The 12,458-nt window shown below is 42.4% G+C and overlaps 1 pseudogene; it reads left to right on the top strand.

The window, feature by feature from the left end:
* The first annotated feature begins 4,204 nt into the window (after nt 1–4,204).
* On the top strand, nt 4,205–4,701 carry LOC134482116 (small ribosomal subunit protein eS24-like; annotated as a pseudogene).
* Nucleotides 4,702–12,458: the final 7,757 nt, after the last annotated feature.

Here is a 12,458-nt window from a genome sequence, read left to right as displayed (position 1 = left end):
TGGACAAAAAGGGAGAAATGTTGTTGGTTGCCCTGGTGCTGTTTGTATTTTGATGTTACTTCTGCTTCCTAAAGAGGGGTTGCCCCAACAAGGAGTAGATCACATACTCCGGTGATTTCATGTGACCCATCTCCCCATTTTAACTGGTCAAATAAAGGCTAGAGCCTATGATTGGGCAGTGGAAGGGAAAGGTAGGGCTGGAGGTTTTAGAGAGGGAAGAAAAGAGGAAGGAGGGAGGAAGATGGGGAAGTCCGGAGGAAGTTGATGGAAGAGAATGTAGAAGAAAGATGAAGCAGAACCACACGACCTGGAGAAGCTGCAGCATAAATATTTACATTAGAAAAAGGAAAAATGTATAAAGTTAGTTACCTAAGTTTTCACCTTAATCAACTAGAAAAGGAGAAATAAATTAAGCCAAATGAATGAAGGGCATGATAAAGATAAAACAGAAATTAATAATTAGGAAATATGAAAACAAGAAAATTCAGTTAGGTTTTCAAAGATGGTCTTTTCAATACAAATACCAAGGGAAAATCTGATTGGCCTAGGCTTTGTTTAAAAAGTCAGGAAAAGGCCTGGAGAGATGGCTCAGTGGTTAAGAGCACTGACTGCTCTTCCTGAGGTCCTGAGTTCAAATCCCAGCAACCACATGGTGGCTCACAACCATCTGTAATGAGATCTGAGGCCCTTTTCTGGTGTGTCTGAAGGCAGCTACAGTGTACTTATATATAATAAATAAATCTTTTTAAAACGTCAAGAAAAAATTAACTATATAAAGTTATCATAAAAAAGAAAAGGAGTACAAGAAGGTGCCTTGCAAGGGAGGGAAGCAACCAGTTGTCCTACCCAACTATGATGCCTTTACTACAATAACAACCATCATGGGAGCAGTAGTGGCAGGCATACCTTGGGGTAACTAACAGCTCTGTATTTGGGCAATTTCTCCTGCTCTCTCAACATTGCTTGGTTGACTCTAGTTGTTTGACTAGGGTTGGCATCCCGTGAGAATCCCCCTTAATGTTAGTATGTCTTTTGGTGTTGTCCTTAGACAGCTCTCATTTAGGTAGCCACGTTGGTTATACTTCATGGGTTTTGGTATTGTCACTGTTGTAGTTTTTCTGGTACTAAATGTGAGACTTCATAGCTTCTCTGTCACTTCCAAGAGACAAAGTCTCACAGCAAACTCCCTTTCCTGTGGCTCTTAGAGTCTTTATGTCCCCTCTGTGGCAATTCTTGGGCTGTGGGTGTTGGAGTTGTATTGTAGAGATACCAGCTGGGGCTGGGGACCCCACACTCATTTCTTCTCTGCATTTTGATGGGGTTTGGTCTTCTGTAATGGTCTACAACTTCTGCAAAGACAGTTGGTTGCTGTAGATGTTGTTGTTGTTGTTGTTTTTTAAGGGGTGGTGAGATCTGTGCTTATTTGTATATTAGGATAAGCATTTAGAATGTAGTTACGGACTAGAGCGGTTTAGTAAATTTGTGGTTGTAGGTTCTTCTTCAAGATCCATGACTCTACTCGCCCTGGGGAGCTGGCTAGGTTTCCAGTACCAGGCACAATGCCACTCTTGCTTCTTAATACATATTGAAGAGGGTCTTCTCAATACAAATAGAAAGGGAAAATCTGATTGGCTTTGTTTAAATGGCGCCAGGACTCAGACTCTTTCTTCAGTGCAGCACCATCACAAAATGAGTTATTTCAGATAAAGGCCAATGAGTTTTGGAGGAAGATATGTATTCTGTATCCACCATATTGAATTTTCTATAAATGCCTACTCCATTGGTACAAGGAGAAGAAAGAGACTGGCCAACCATTTGAGGCCGGGCTCCTTGAAATAAGCCATTCTCTATGTCTGGGCTTTGATAAGCAGTTCAGTCCTGGACAGTGCTGGAAATACACTTGTATCTGCCTCAAATTCTGTTCTGTCTGGAGTCCAAAAATACCCAAATGTTTAAAGCGCTGGTTCATATTCTGATTTCTTGTTTTATTTTTCTGTACTTTTACATGTAAGTGTATTGAACCCAGTTGCCTAGATGTGTGACAAAAATACTTTATTTGTTCTGGGAGGTGTTTCTGAAACTCCAGCCATAGGCATGATGAGCAGCATGGACACCTGATTGCCTCAACCCAGTAATGCCTACTAACACTCCAAGGCACAACAGGATACCCCATTCTCTGCCAGTTTCGTCGTTGAATATTTTTGCCTGGATGATCCACATATTATTAAGACTTGGATGTTGAAGTCACCCAGTATTACAATATCTGGATTTATTAGCCCCTTTATGTATTGTTTGTCTTATGAAATTGAATGTATCAACACCCACTGCACTTATTCACAACTGTTGTATATTCCTTTTTATTAATATGGAATTCCCTTTTTATTAATATGTAGGTTCCCCTTTTTATTAATATGTAGGGATCGTCTTTATGACTGATCTTGGCTTGAAGTCTACCTCATGAGGTACAACTGTGGGTATTTCTGATTGGTTTTGACTTCTGTTTGATTGCTTTTTAAGCTTCTACCCTCAATGTTTGTCATTTTTTTAGACAGAAAATATGTGTATTTATTTTTTACAATCTGTGGTTCAAACCTGTAGTCACAGCATTCAAGAGATTGAGGTAAAAGGATCGTAGTAAGTTTGAGGCCAGCCTGGGCTACGTAATAAGTTGAGGCTAGCCTAGGGTACAGAGTGAGACTCTGTCTCAAGAATCCAAACCAACGAAACAACAACAACAACAACAACAACAACAACAACAACAACAACGACAACAGCAGCAAACCAATCTGCAGACAATCTTTGCTGTTTCCTTTGTGTCGATGTTTACGGTCCTAACTGGTTTGATGTGCGCTCATTCTCTATTTTTCCTCCCTCTTGAGACTCGTGATCAGTGGTTTATTGAGTTACAGACATGATGCATTCTCTCCTAATTCTATTTTACTCACCTAGTTCCCTTGTTAAATTTGGACTCTGCTCTCTTGATTTAGACTGCCTTTCTCCCTCCATAGTAATGTCTTAGGCTACAGCACTCTTTGGTGGCCATGCATCTCCTTAATTTGTGCTTGTCTTGAAGTTTCTTTTTCCCTCTATTGATTGGAAAAGATAACTTTGCTGACTATAGTAAATTTTGATTGGTAGTATTTATTTTCAGGGCTTTAAACTGTAATTTCATGCTTTTGTGACCTTGGGGGTTTCCGCTCAGATGTTGAATATTATTCGGATGGATTCCTTTTGTGAGTTGACGTTTTTCTTTTACAGGGTTTAATGTTGTTTCCTTGTTTTTGGTGTGCTCAACATTGTATGTCATGGGCAGGCTCTCATCTCGTCAAATTTATATGGATTTTTAAATTACTCTTGTATTTAGGTGTCCACTGCCCCTTTCCCCAGATTTGGGAAACTTTCTGCTATAATTTTAATGCTTGGGTTGTCTATCAGTTTAGCTTTTATCTCAGCCCTTCTGTCATGTGTGTTTTTGGATTCGGTGTCTTGATTATGTTCTGTAGTTTATGGTGGTGTGGTCATGGCTGCTGCTGTCTCTCCTTATTGAGGTGTAGCCCTTTCTCAGCTTTGTCTTCTTCCGTTCCTGACATTACTCCTTCACCTTGTTCTAATTTACTGGTTTCTACTGTTACTTAATTTAACTCATAGAGTTTTTTTCTCAACATTTTAACTGATTTTCCCAAGATCTCCATTCTTTGCTGACTTTCTCACGTGTATCCTGAACTGATCTCTGTCTTTTATTAGCCTGCTGCTTCTTTCCTCTATGATAGCACCAATCATTTAAAAGCAGACTTTTGGGCTTCGCTTTCTTGAAACATGGCAATGTTCTTTCTTTCCAGGTGACTGAAATTGCTAAATAAAATGCATAATTTTCTTTATCAGTTACAGTTTGTATTCAATATCAAACGAATGCACATGCTATCTTTCCTCTCATTTCATAGTTGGGGCTTATTTTACTAGTTCAATATGGAGTCTACTAAATTTACCTTCTTGTTTATATTTTTTACTTCATACAATTCTTATTTTATTAAGAATTTTTAATTGGAACTGGAATTCAATGAAAATTATGGCACAACATACCCAAACATGAAAATAGCGCTTAGAGGAAAGTTCATAGGACTAAGTACCCTCATAAAGAAATTGTAGAGTTCTCATAGTAATGAATTAAGAGTACACTGAGCTCTACAGCTCCGGCACTGTAGTCATCATGAATGACGCGGTAACCATCCGGACCAGGAAGTTCATGACAAACCGTCTGCTTCAGAGGAAACAGATGGTCACTGATGTCCTTCATCCTGGGAAGGCCACAGTACCAAAGACAGAAATTCGGGAAAAGCTGGCCAAGATGTACAAAACCACACCAGATGTCATCTTTGTATTTGGATTCAGAACCCACTTTGGTGGTGGCAAGACAACTGGCTTTGGCCTGATCTATGATTCTTTAGATTATGCAAAGAAGAATGAGCCTAAACACAGACTTGCAAGACATGGCCTTTATGAGAAGAAAAGGACCTCCCACAAACAGCGAAAGGAACACAAGAACAGAATGAAGAAGGTCGGGGGGGGGGGGGGACTGCAAAGGCCAATGTTGGTGTTGGCAAAAAGTGAGTGGAGACTGGAGACAGCCAAAGGAGTGGCTCTGTGGTGACTTGATGTTCTGCTGTGATATGCAAATTTCTGAGGGTAAAATAAACTAAAAAGCTTCTGGGGAGGGGGGACAGAGTACACCTGAAGGTTCTAGGGGAGAAAAAGAAGCAAAAATACCCAGCAGTAGATAGCAGGAATAATCAAACTCAGGGATGAAATCTATCAATTGTAAACAAAGAGAACAACATAAAGAATCAACAAAACCAAGAGCTGGTTCTTTAAGAAAAATCAAGAAGAGAGACCATCCCTTAGTCAAACTAACTAAAAGACTGAGAGACAGTAAGAAAATCAGAGATGAAAAGAGAGATATAACAGCGAACACTGAGAAATTAAAAAATCATTAGGTCTTCTCAAAAGTCTGTACTCTACAAAATTGGAAAATCTAAATGAAATGGATGATTTTTTTTAAAGACAGATACCAATTACCAAAGTTAAATCAAGATTAGACAAACTCTCTGAATAGCCTTATAATCCCTAAGGAAATAGAAGCAGTCATTAAAAGTCTCCCAACCAAAAAAAAAAAAAAAAAAAAAAAAAAAAAAAAAAAAAAAGCCCTGGTCAGATGGTTTTACCACGGAATTCTACCAGACTTTCAAGGAAGAGCTAATGCCAATACTCAAACTATTCCACAAAATAGAAACTGACAGAACTTTGTCAAACTCATTCTATGAGGCCACAGTCACCCTGATAGCTAAACTATACAAAGACTCAACAAAGAAAGAGAATTTCAGACAGCATTCTGTCTAAGCTCCACCCCCACTGTAACCTGGCAACAGCCAGGCATGCTCCGCCCCACAGTTACCTGGCAACAGCCAGGTATGCCTGATACTGTAAACGGGGCTGAGTGCCCTCTCCTCACTTTCTTGTTCTTGTTCCCTCTTGCTCTCTCTTGCTCTTCCCCTCTTCCCCCTTTGTCCCTGCTCTGCCCATCTCCCTCCCCACTTCTTTCTATGCTCATGGCCGGCCTCTACTCCTCTCCTCCTCTCCTCTTCTATTCTTTTTCTTCTCTCTCTCTCATCCCTCTCCCTTGTCCTTTCGTTAAACCTTTCCAAGTGGAACCATGTTGGCCTGGTGTGGTTTGTCCAGACGCAAGCCAAGATTTCTACCTCAACACAGACCAATTTCTCTTATGAAAATTGATTAAAAAAATACTCACGAACTGAATCTAAGAGCACATCAAAGGCATCATCCACCATGATCGAATAGGCTTCATTTCAGGTATGCAGGAGTGGTTCAATAGTCCATCAATGTAATCAACTATATAAACAAACGGAAAGAAAAAAACCACATGCTTGTCCCATTATATGCCCAAATAAAATCTTTGACAAAATCCTCACCCATTATGTTAAAGGTCTTGGAGAGATCAGGGATACAAAAAGCATATCTAAACACAATAAAGACAGTACACAGCAAGCCAATAGCCAACATCACATTAAATGGAGGGAAACAAAGCAATTCTACTAAAGCGAGGGCCAAGACATGGCTGTCCACACTCTTCAATATAGTAAGTACTTGAACTTCCAGCTAGAGCAATAAGACAACTAAAAGAGATCAAGGGATACAAATTGGAAAGGAAGTCAAAGTACCACTACTTCTCAAATGATATGATGGTATACGTGAGTGACCCCCCAAAATTCTACCAGAGGACTCCTGCAGCTGATGAACACCTTCAGCAAAGTGGCCGGATACAAAATTAACTCAAAGAAACCAGAAGCCTTCCTTCATACAAGCAATAAATGGGCTGAGGAAGAAGTTAGGGAGACAATTCCCTTCACAATAGCCACAAATGACATAAAGTATCTTGGACAGGGACTCCACAGGAAGACCAAAAGAGTCAACCAACCTGGATCCTTGGGAGCTCCCAGAGACTGAACCAACCACAGAAGACAGAGTGAGAATGGGCTGGACCTGGGCATCCTGCACATCTGTAGCAGATGGGCAGCTTGGTCTCCAACAAGAGGGGGGGGGCTCTACCCAAATCTGTTGCCTGCTTGCCTGCCTATGGATCCCATTCCCCTAAATGGACCACCTCAACTGGTGTCAGTGGGAAAGGTTGCATCAAGTCTTGCAGCCACCTGATGTGCCATGAATAGGGGACAGGGAGTATTGATAGGGGGTGGGGAGTGGGGGATAGCAGGGGAAATGTTACCTAAAGGGGGTTCTCCCTTTTCAAAAGAGAAGGGGAGGGAGGAATGGAGAGAGGTACTGGGAGGAGAGGGAGAGCCAATATTGGGATGTAAAGTGAATAAATTAAAAGAAAAAGAACACAAACAGGCTTCCAAGGGATAATAATAAAATAAAAAAAATACGTTTTTAAAAAAAGAATTTTTAGTTAGAACTATGTGGTAGGTTTTGGATGTTCATTCCATTATTTAAGCTTTCCGGACATCTGACTATTCTGTAATAAATAATGGAAATTGGAAAAAATTAAATCTACTTCTACATTTACAAAGAAGATCTAGGATTACTGCAGAAGTGTTGGAAAGAGCCAGTCATGAGGCAGGAGCATGATGCCTGCTGGAGTTAGGAGTTGACAGTCCCCACACTGCTGTCTCCCTGGTGAGCAGCAGAGGTTCTTAGCTACGCGCAGCACTTTCTTAGCTCAGATACAACAAGCAATGCCCTTCTGTGGAAGACCACGAAGCACTCCATTGTTCTTAGATCTCTCCTGTCTGGTATGAGGGGAAGTACCTGAGAATGGCGGGTATCCCTTTGACAGAGAGTAGAAGAAACATGATTCCACAGACAGACCCAGAGCTCTGCTGGAGCTCACCCAATGCCTGTCATTAGCTGAGTGGTGCTAAGCAGAGAGGCAGATTAATTCTGTCAGTCGTGGGGGCTGGAGAGATGGCTCAGCAGTTAAGAAAACTGACTGCTCTTCCAGAGGTCCTGAGTTCAATTCCCAGTAACCACGTGGTGGCTCACAATCATCTGTAATGGGATCTGATGCCCTCTTCTGACACATCTGAAGACAGCGACAGTGTACTCACATACATGAAATAAATCTTTAAAAAAAAAAATTCTGAGCGCAAGGCCCTGGGTTCGGTCCCCAGCTCTGAAAAAAAAGAACCAAAAAAAAAAAAAAAAAATTCTGTCAGTCATGGATCCTCTGGCCCCTCAGGACCTCTTTGGGAATAGCCTTTACTTTCTTCCTCCATCAGTACTGAAAGCACAAGGCAGAGGGACCCTGTCATTCACAGAACCCAGGTTATTAATCGGGGGTGGGGTTGGGGCTGGGAAAATGAAGAATTCATACTTATTTTTTTTCCTGCGGACATGGTGGGGATGAGGGCTTTAAAGAAAGAATGAGGAAACCCAAAGTCCAGAAGGAGCAGGCTTAGATTCTGGCCAGCACCTAAACAGAATACAGGAGACTAAACAAACAGACAGACAGACAAATAAAATAAGTAAAAACAAAATAAAACAAAAAGAAAAGGGAAAGTTGCACCTTTCAGAAAGATGGACGGACCTAGCTAAACCTTCCCAGTGTGTAGGGGCTGCTCTGTGGGGCAGGAAGTCTGGGAAGGAAAGCACAGCTCCTCATTAAAGGGATTATTTCTCCACCCATCTCTTTAGCACCGCCCATCTCTTTAGCACCGCCCATCTCTTTAGCACCGCCCAAGGTGAAAGTGCCTTGTTAGGGCAGCCCTGCCTTCCTGAGAGGTAGTCTCTTAACCAAGTGATTGACACTGTCCCTCTTAATGTTAGGTCTCTATCCAGGCCAGTGTCTCCAGTGTTTTGATCACAAGTTTTCCATTAAGGGCACTTCATTGCTACTTTAACAAAAGTTCTTCCACCTCTGGAGTGAAGCCGTGGGTGCTCTCTTGTGGCTCAAAACTAATTGTGATAACAAGGCCCCAGCCATTTCCAAATCCCTTGGCTGCCAAATGCTTTCAGATTGGAAGTTCCGAATTCCTTGGTTATTGAAAGCTCTATGTTTAGCACGGGAAGTTTGCCCTTTTCTTCCTGTTGTAGAACATAGTAAGTTTGGATTAACTTTATTGAACTTCATTAAAGGAAAAATATGAGGACACTTCTAAGTGCTGAGTCAGTGGGGTTACAAGAAAGGGTAGAGCCCTGTGTTCGAACGGTGCAGTTACGACGGAGCAGATGCCCACCACAGACTGCGAGCTGGTCTGCCTGCTCCAGATAGCTCACACTCACTTTCATTAAGATTTCCCAGTTCTCTCCCTCACCTCTGGTAACGCTACAACATGCTCATCTCTGGTCTTGAGCCCCCATCTCTTTAGATGAGGGTTCTTGCTTTTCTTACACAGAAAGGCCCTCCCTGTTTGTAATTTCTGTCTCCTTCCTGTTGTTTGTTCCAGGGCAGCACCTGACCTCATTTGCATATTGCTGTTTGGTTACCATCCTTAACCAGAGGAAAATTTGACCGCAGAGACATTGACCTATCCATTTTTCAAAAAGTGGGAAAAGGATTTCTTCCCCCACCAACTCTGCAGGACAACGCCTACTTCCTTTTGCCTTTGCTGGTATTGGTTATGGCAAGTACTAAAAATACTTGTTTCTTTGATCTGGTTGTAAAAAATAGAGCCTCGGTGATGTGCACTTTGTCTGGGTACTGGTGAGGGAGAGCTCTTTCAAGTCTCAGGGGTCGGTGGTCTATCTTCTTCTATGAGTTCCATATTCACATATCCTTTATACAAAGATAATTACCTACTTTCCTATGGGTGTCCTTCCTTCCTTCTTCCTCACTTCTGCTCCTTCTTTCTCTCCCAGCTTCTCCTCCTCTTCCTCCTTTTTTTCTTTGTGTCTCTCATACTCCTCCCTTCCCCCCTCTCTCATTCCCCTCCCTTCCCTTCCTTCCTAATCTCTCTCCTCTCTCTTTTCTAAGACCTTGCCATGTTGTCCGACCTGACCTTTCTGTGTGTTAGGGATTGTGCCCAGGCCTCGTGCATGCTTGGCAAACTACCTTTGAGTTACAACCTTGGCCTTTTCTTCCTATTTTTTTTTTCTAATGGAAACTTTTTTTTTTACACAAAACAAACAAAACTGATATATGAATGTTTATCCTTTTGACCCCAGCATTCAGATTAAGGTAGAGTGGGCTCACTGGGTCCCCTGGTGAACGCCGCCAGCAAGACCTAACATTACACAGATATTCGCAGCACTTCAACTCCCTCGTACCATAGGCCGAACCTCCAGTTTGCTCAAACCTTTGGTTTAACTTACACATGAGCTATCTTCGCTTTTTGCCAGTTTTATTTAGTCTGTTACTGGAGAGATTTGATGCTCACTTCTGATCGCATCAGACAATAACCTGTGACACTTTTTTCTCGTGGGTGAAGAGTCTTACATGTCCCCTGCAGATCTGTTGAGAGAAAACCTTTGGGGTTGTATGTTTAAGAATCCCCTGACTAGCACATCCCTTTAATCCCAGCACTTGAGAGGCAGAGGATCTCTGTGAAGCCAGCTTAGTGTACATAGTAAGTAGAAACAGCCAGGGCTATATAGAGAGACCCTGTCTTAAAAACAAAAAGAAAAAAAAAACAACACCCCAAACAAACAAAACAAAAATCATGTAAACAAAAGAGAGCTCCAAGCACAGGCAGGATGGCTCAGTAGGTAAAGGCACTTACCATGTAAACCTGACCATTTGAGTGAGATCCTTGGAGAACAGGTGAGTGCAGAAGGAGAGAATCAACTTCACAGGTGTCCTCTGATGTCCACACAAACAACAGGGCATTTGTGCACGCACGCACGCACACACACACACACACACACACACACACACACACACACAATGTGCACTCACAAATCATGTACACACACACACACACACACACACACACACACACACAAATACAATAAAAAAAATGCCCTGAGCCTCTTGGGTGATTTTCCTTGGTGAAATCTGACTTTCTGAAATCTACAGAAACTATGCCTGACACTTTCTTAAGAGAAACTGTCCACAAGACACGGATTGAGACTATATGACCTGCTTCTAGCAAGAGACAGTTGGTGTCCTGAGGCTTTGAGACCTAGGACTCGGCTACACTTCGCCTTTGATCAGACTGTGATCTGAGTTAAGAAAGAAGCCTCCATGTTCTCTGGTTAGCTTGGTTCTGTGCTCCAACCGAGTTTTCTCTTCGTTTTAGAAGTGTTTCCGTGTCCTGTGTTGCTATCTGCAGGTAACAATGGGTTAACTATACATACTCATCCGTGTCCACAATGCATTTTCATCATATCCCTCCCCCTGTCGTCCCTCTTGTCTCCCTTGTCCCCCTCCTCCCATTGGCTCCCCCCCCCCCTTGTTCTACCTGGGCCCCTCCTACTCCCGAGTTTGGTTTTCTTTTCTGCGGGTGACCCAGTGAGTTTCATTGGAGCTGCTTGCAGAAGCAGGTGTGTCTTGTCAGTGGCCACACCACTCCATTTTAGCGCTAAAACTATTACCAAGAGGATTGTTACAGAGCCAGCTCCTAGCCACAGCCCATTCATGATACCATTGACATTACATGCCATTTTGCAGCGGTTTTTTTTTGAAAGGTAAGACTAAGGTTTACCTTTCAATTATTACGAGCGTGACAAATAACACGTAACGAGGTGAGTCCCATCTAGTGGTTTGGGTTAGGACACATTAAGAGCAGCCTGAGCAAGCATATTCACTGTCCTAAATTAGCCAGGATGGACTACTGTAGCGCCGGTTGCCGCTTCCTAGGAGGTACAAAAACTTATTTATTACTTTTTCATAGATGATGCCCCTAATCTTTGAGACAGTGGAAAGGAAAAATGTGTTCCCTTTCTTTCTTCAAAATACTGTGTTTTGCAGTTTTATTTGGAAGACTTTTCTCTTTCTCTGAAAATTCGAAAAAAATATATGATACCTAACTAACTTGCTCAAATTCCTCAGAGGCCAATAAAAAAGTCTCTTATGAACTCTGAGCTCTGACAAAAAAACAAAACAAACAAACAAACAAACAAACAAAAAAACCAAAAAACTCCTAAGTCAGGCATGGTGGCGTTCACCTGCAGTCCTCACTACTTGAGAGGCTGTGCTGTGAGAATTGCTTTAGCTCCGAAGCCCGAGGTTAGCCTGGGTCACACAGGGGGCACCTGGACACTTCACACTCTTAGCTCTCACTGCAAACTCTTCCCCAAAGTCAGACTCTTGAAGCTGGGAAAATGAGGACATCAATGCACGTTGCGAGCTGTTCTTCAGTCTTCTTCAGCTGCTACTTTATGCAATTTGTTCTTATGCAAAATGTGGGGTTGCTGAATTGCAACAAACTCTAAATTGGGTCTCAGGACACACTCCAGGGAGAAGAGACACCAACCACTGGTGAGACAAGGGTTGTAGACTTCAATCCTTTAGCAAAGCCACCAACCGGGGGGGAAAGTTCCCTTGGGTTGGAGTAAAGAACTCTATGCACCAAGAACTATGACTGACTCCTCCCTACTGTTGTACTGAGGTGCTAGGTGGACACTGTTTTCCTCTTTAACATTGGTCAAGAGTGACATTTGGCAGGATAGGGACAAGTTGGACATGATGGAGCACATCTGTGTCCCAGCCTCAGGGAGGACAAAACAGTAGGACTTAAATTTCTAGTATAGTTGGGTTACACTGCAAGTTCTAGGCCAGCCTGGGCCATATGGTGAGAACCCTGACTCAAGCAAAAACGAGACAAACATAACCTAAAAGTGATTATGTCTTTATACTGAGATGTTTCTCAGGGACTGGTTGCAACTCACCCCCAAACTCTCAGGTGTCCTGCAAGGGATTGTGGGAGGAAAGAGAAGGACGAATAAAGAGAAGGGACCTGTCTATCATATCTGTGATGCTGGGATTCAGA

This window comes from Rattus norvegicus, chromosome 15 (genome assembly GCF_021556685.1).
Source record: "Rattus norvegicus strain SHRSP/BbbUtx chromosome 15, alternate assembly SHRSP_T2T, whole genome shotgun sequence".
Classification (NCBI taxonomy): Eukaryota; Metazoa; Chordata; class Mammalia; order Rodentia; family Muridae; genus Rattus; species Rattus norvegicus.
The sequence above is the reverse complement of the archived record's forward strand: the minus strand, read 5'-3'. Positions and strand labels throughout refer to the sequence as shown.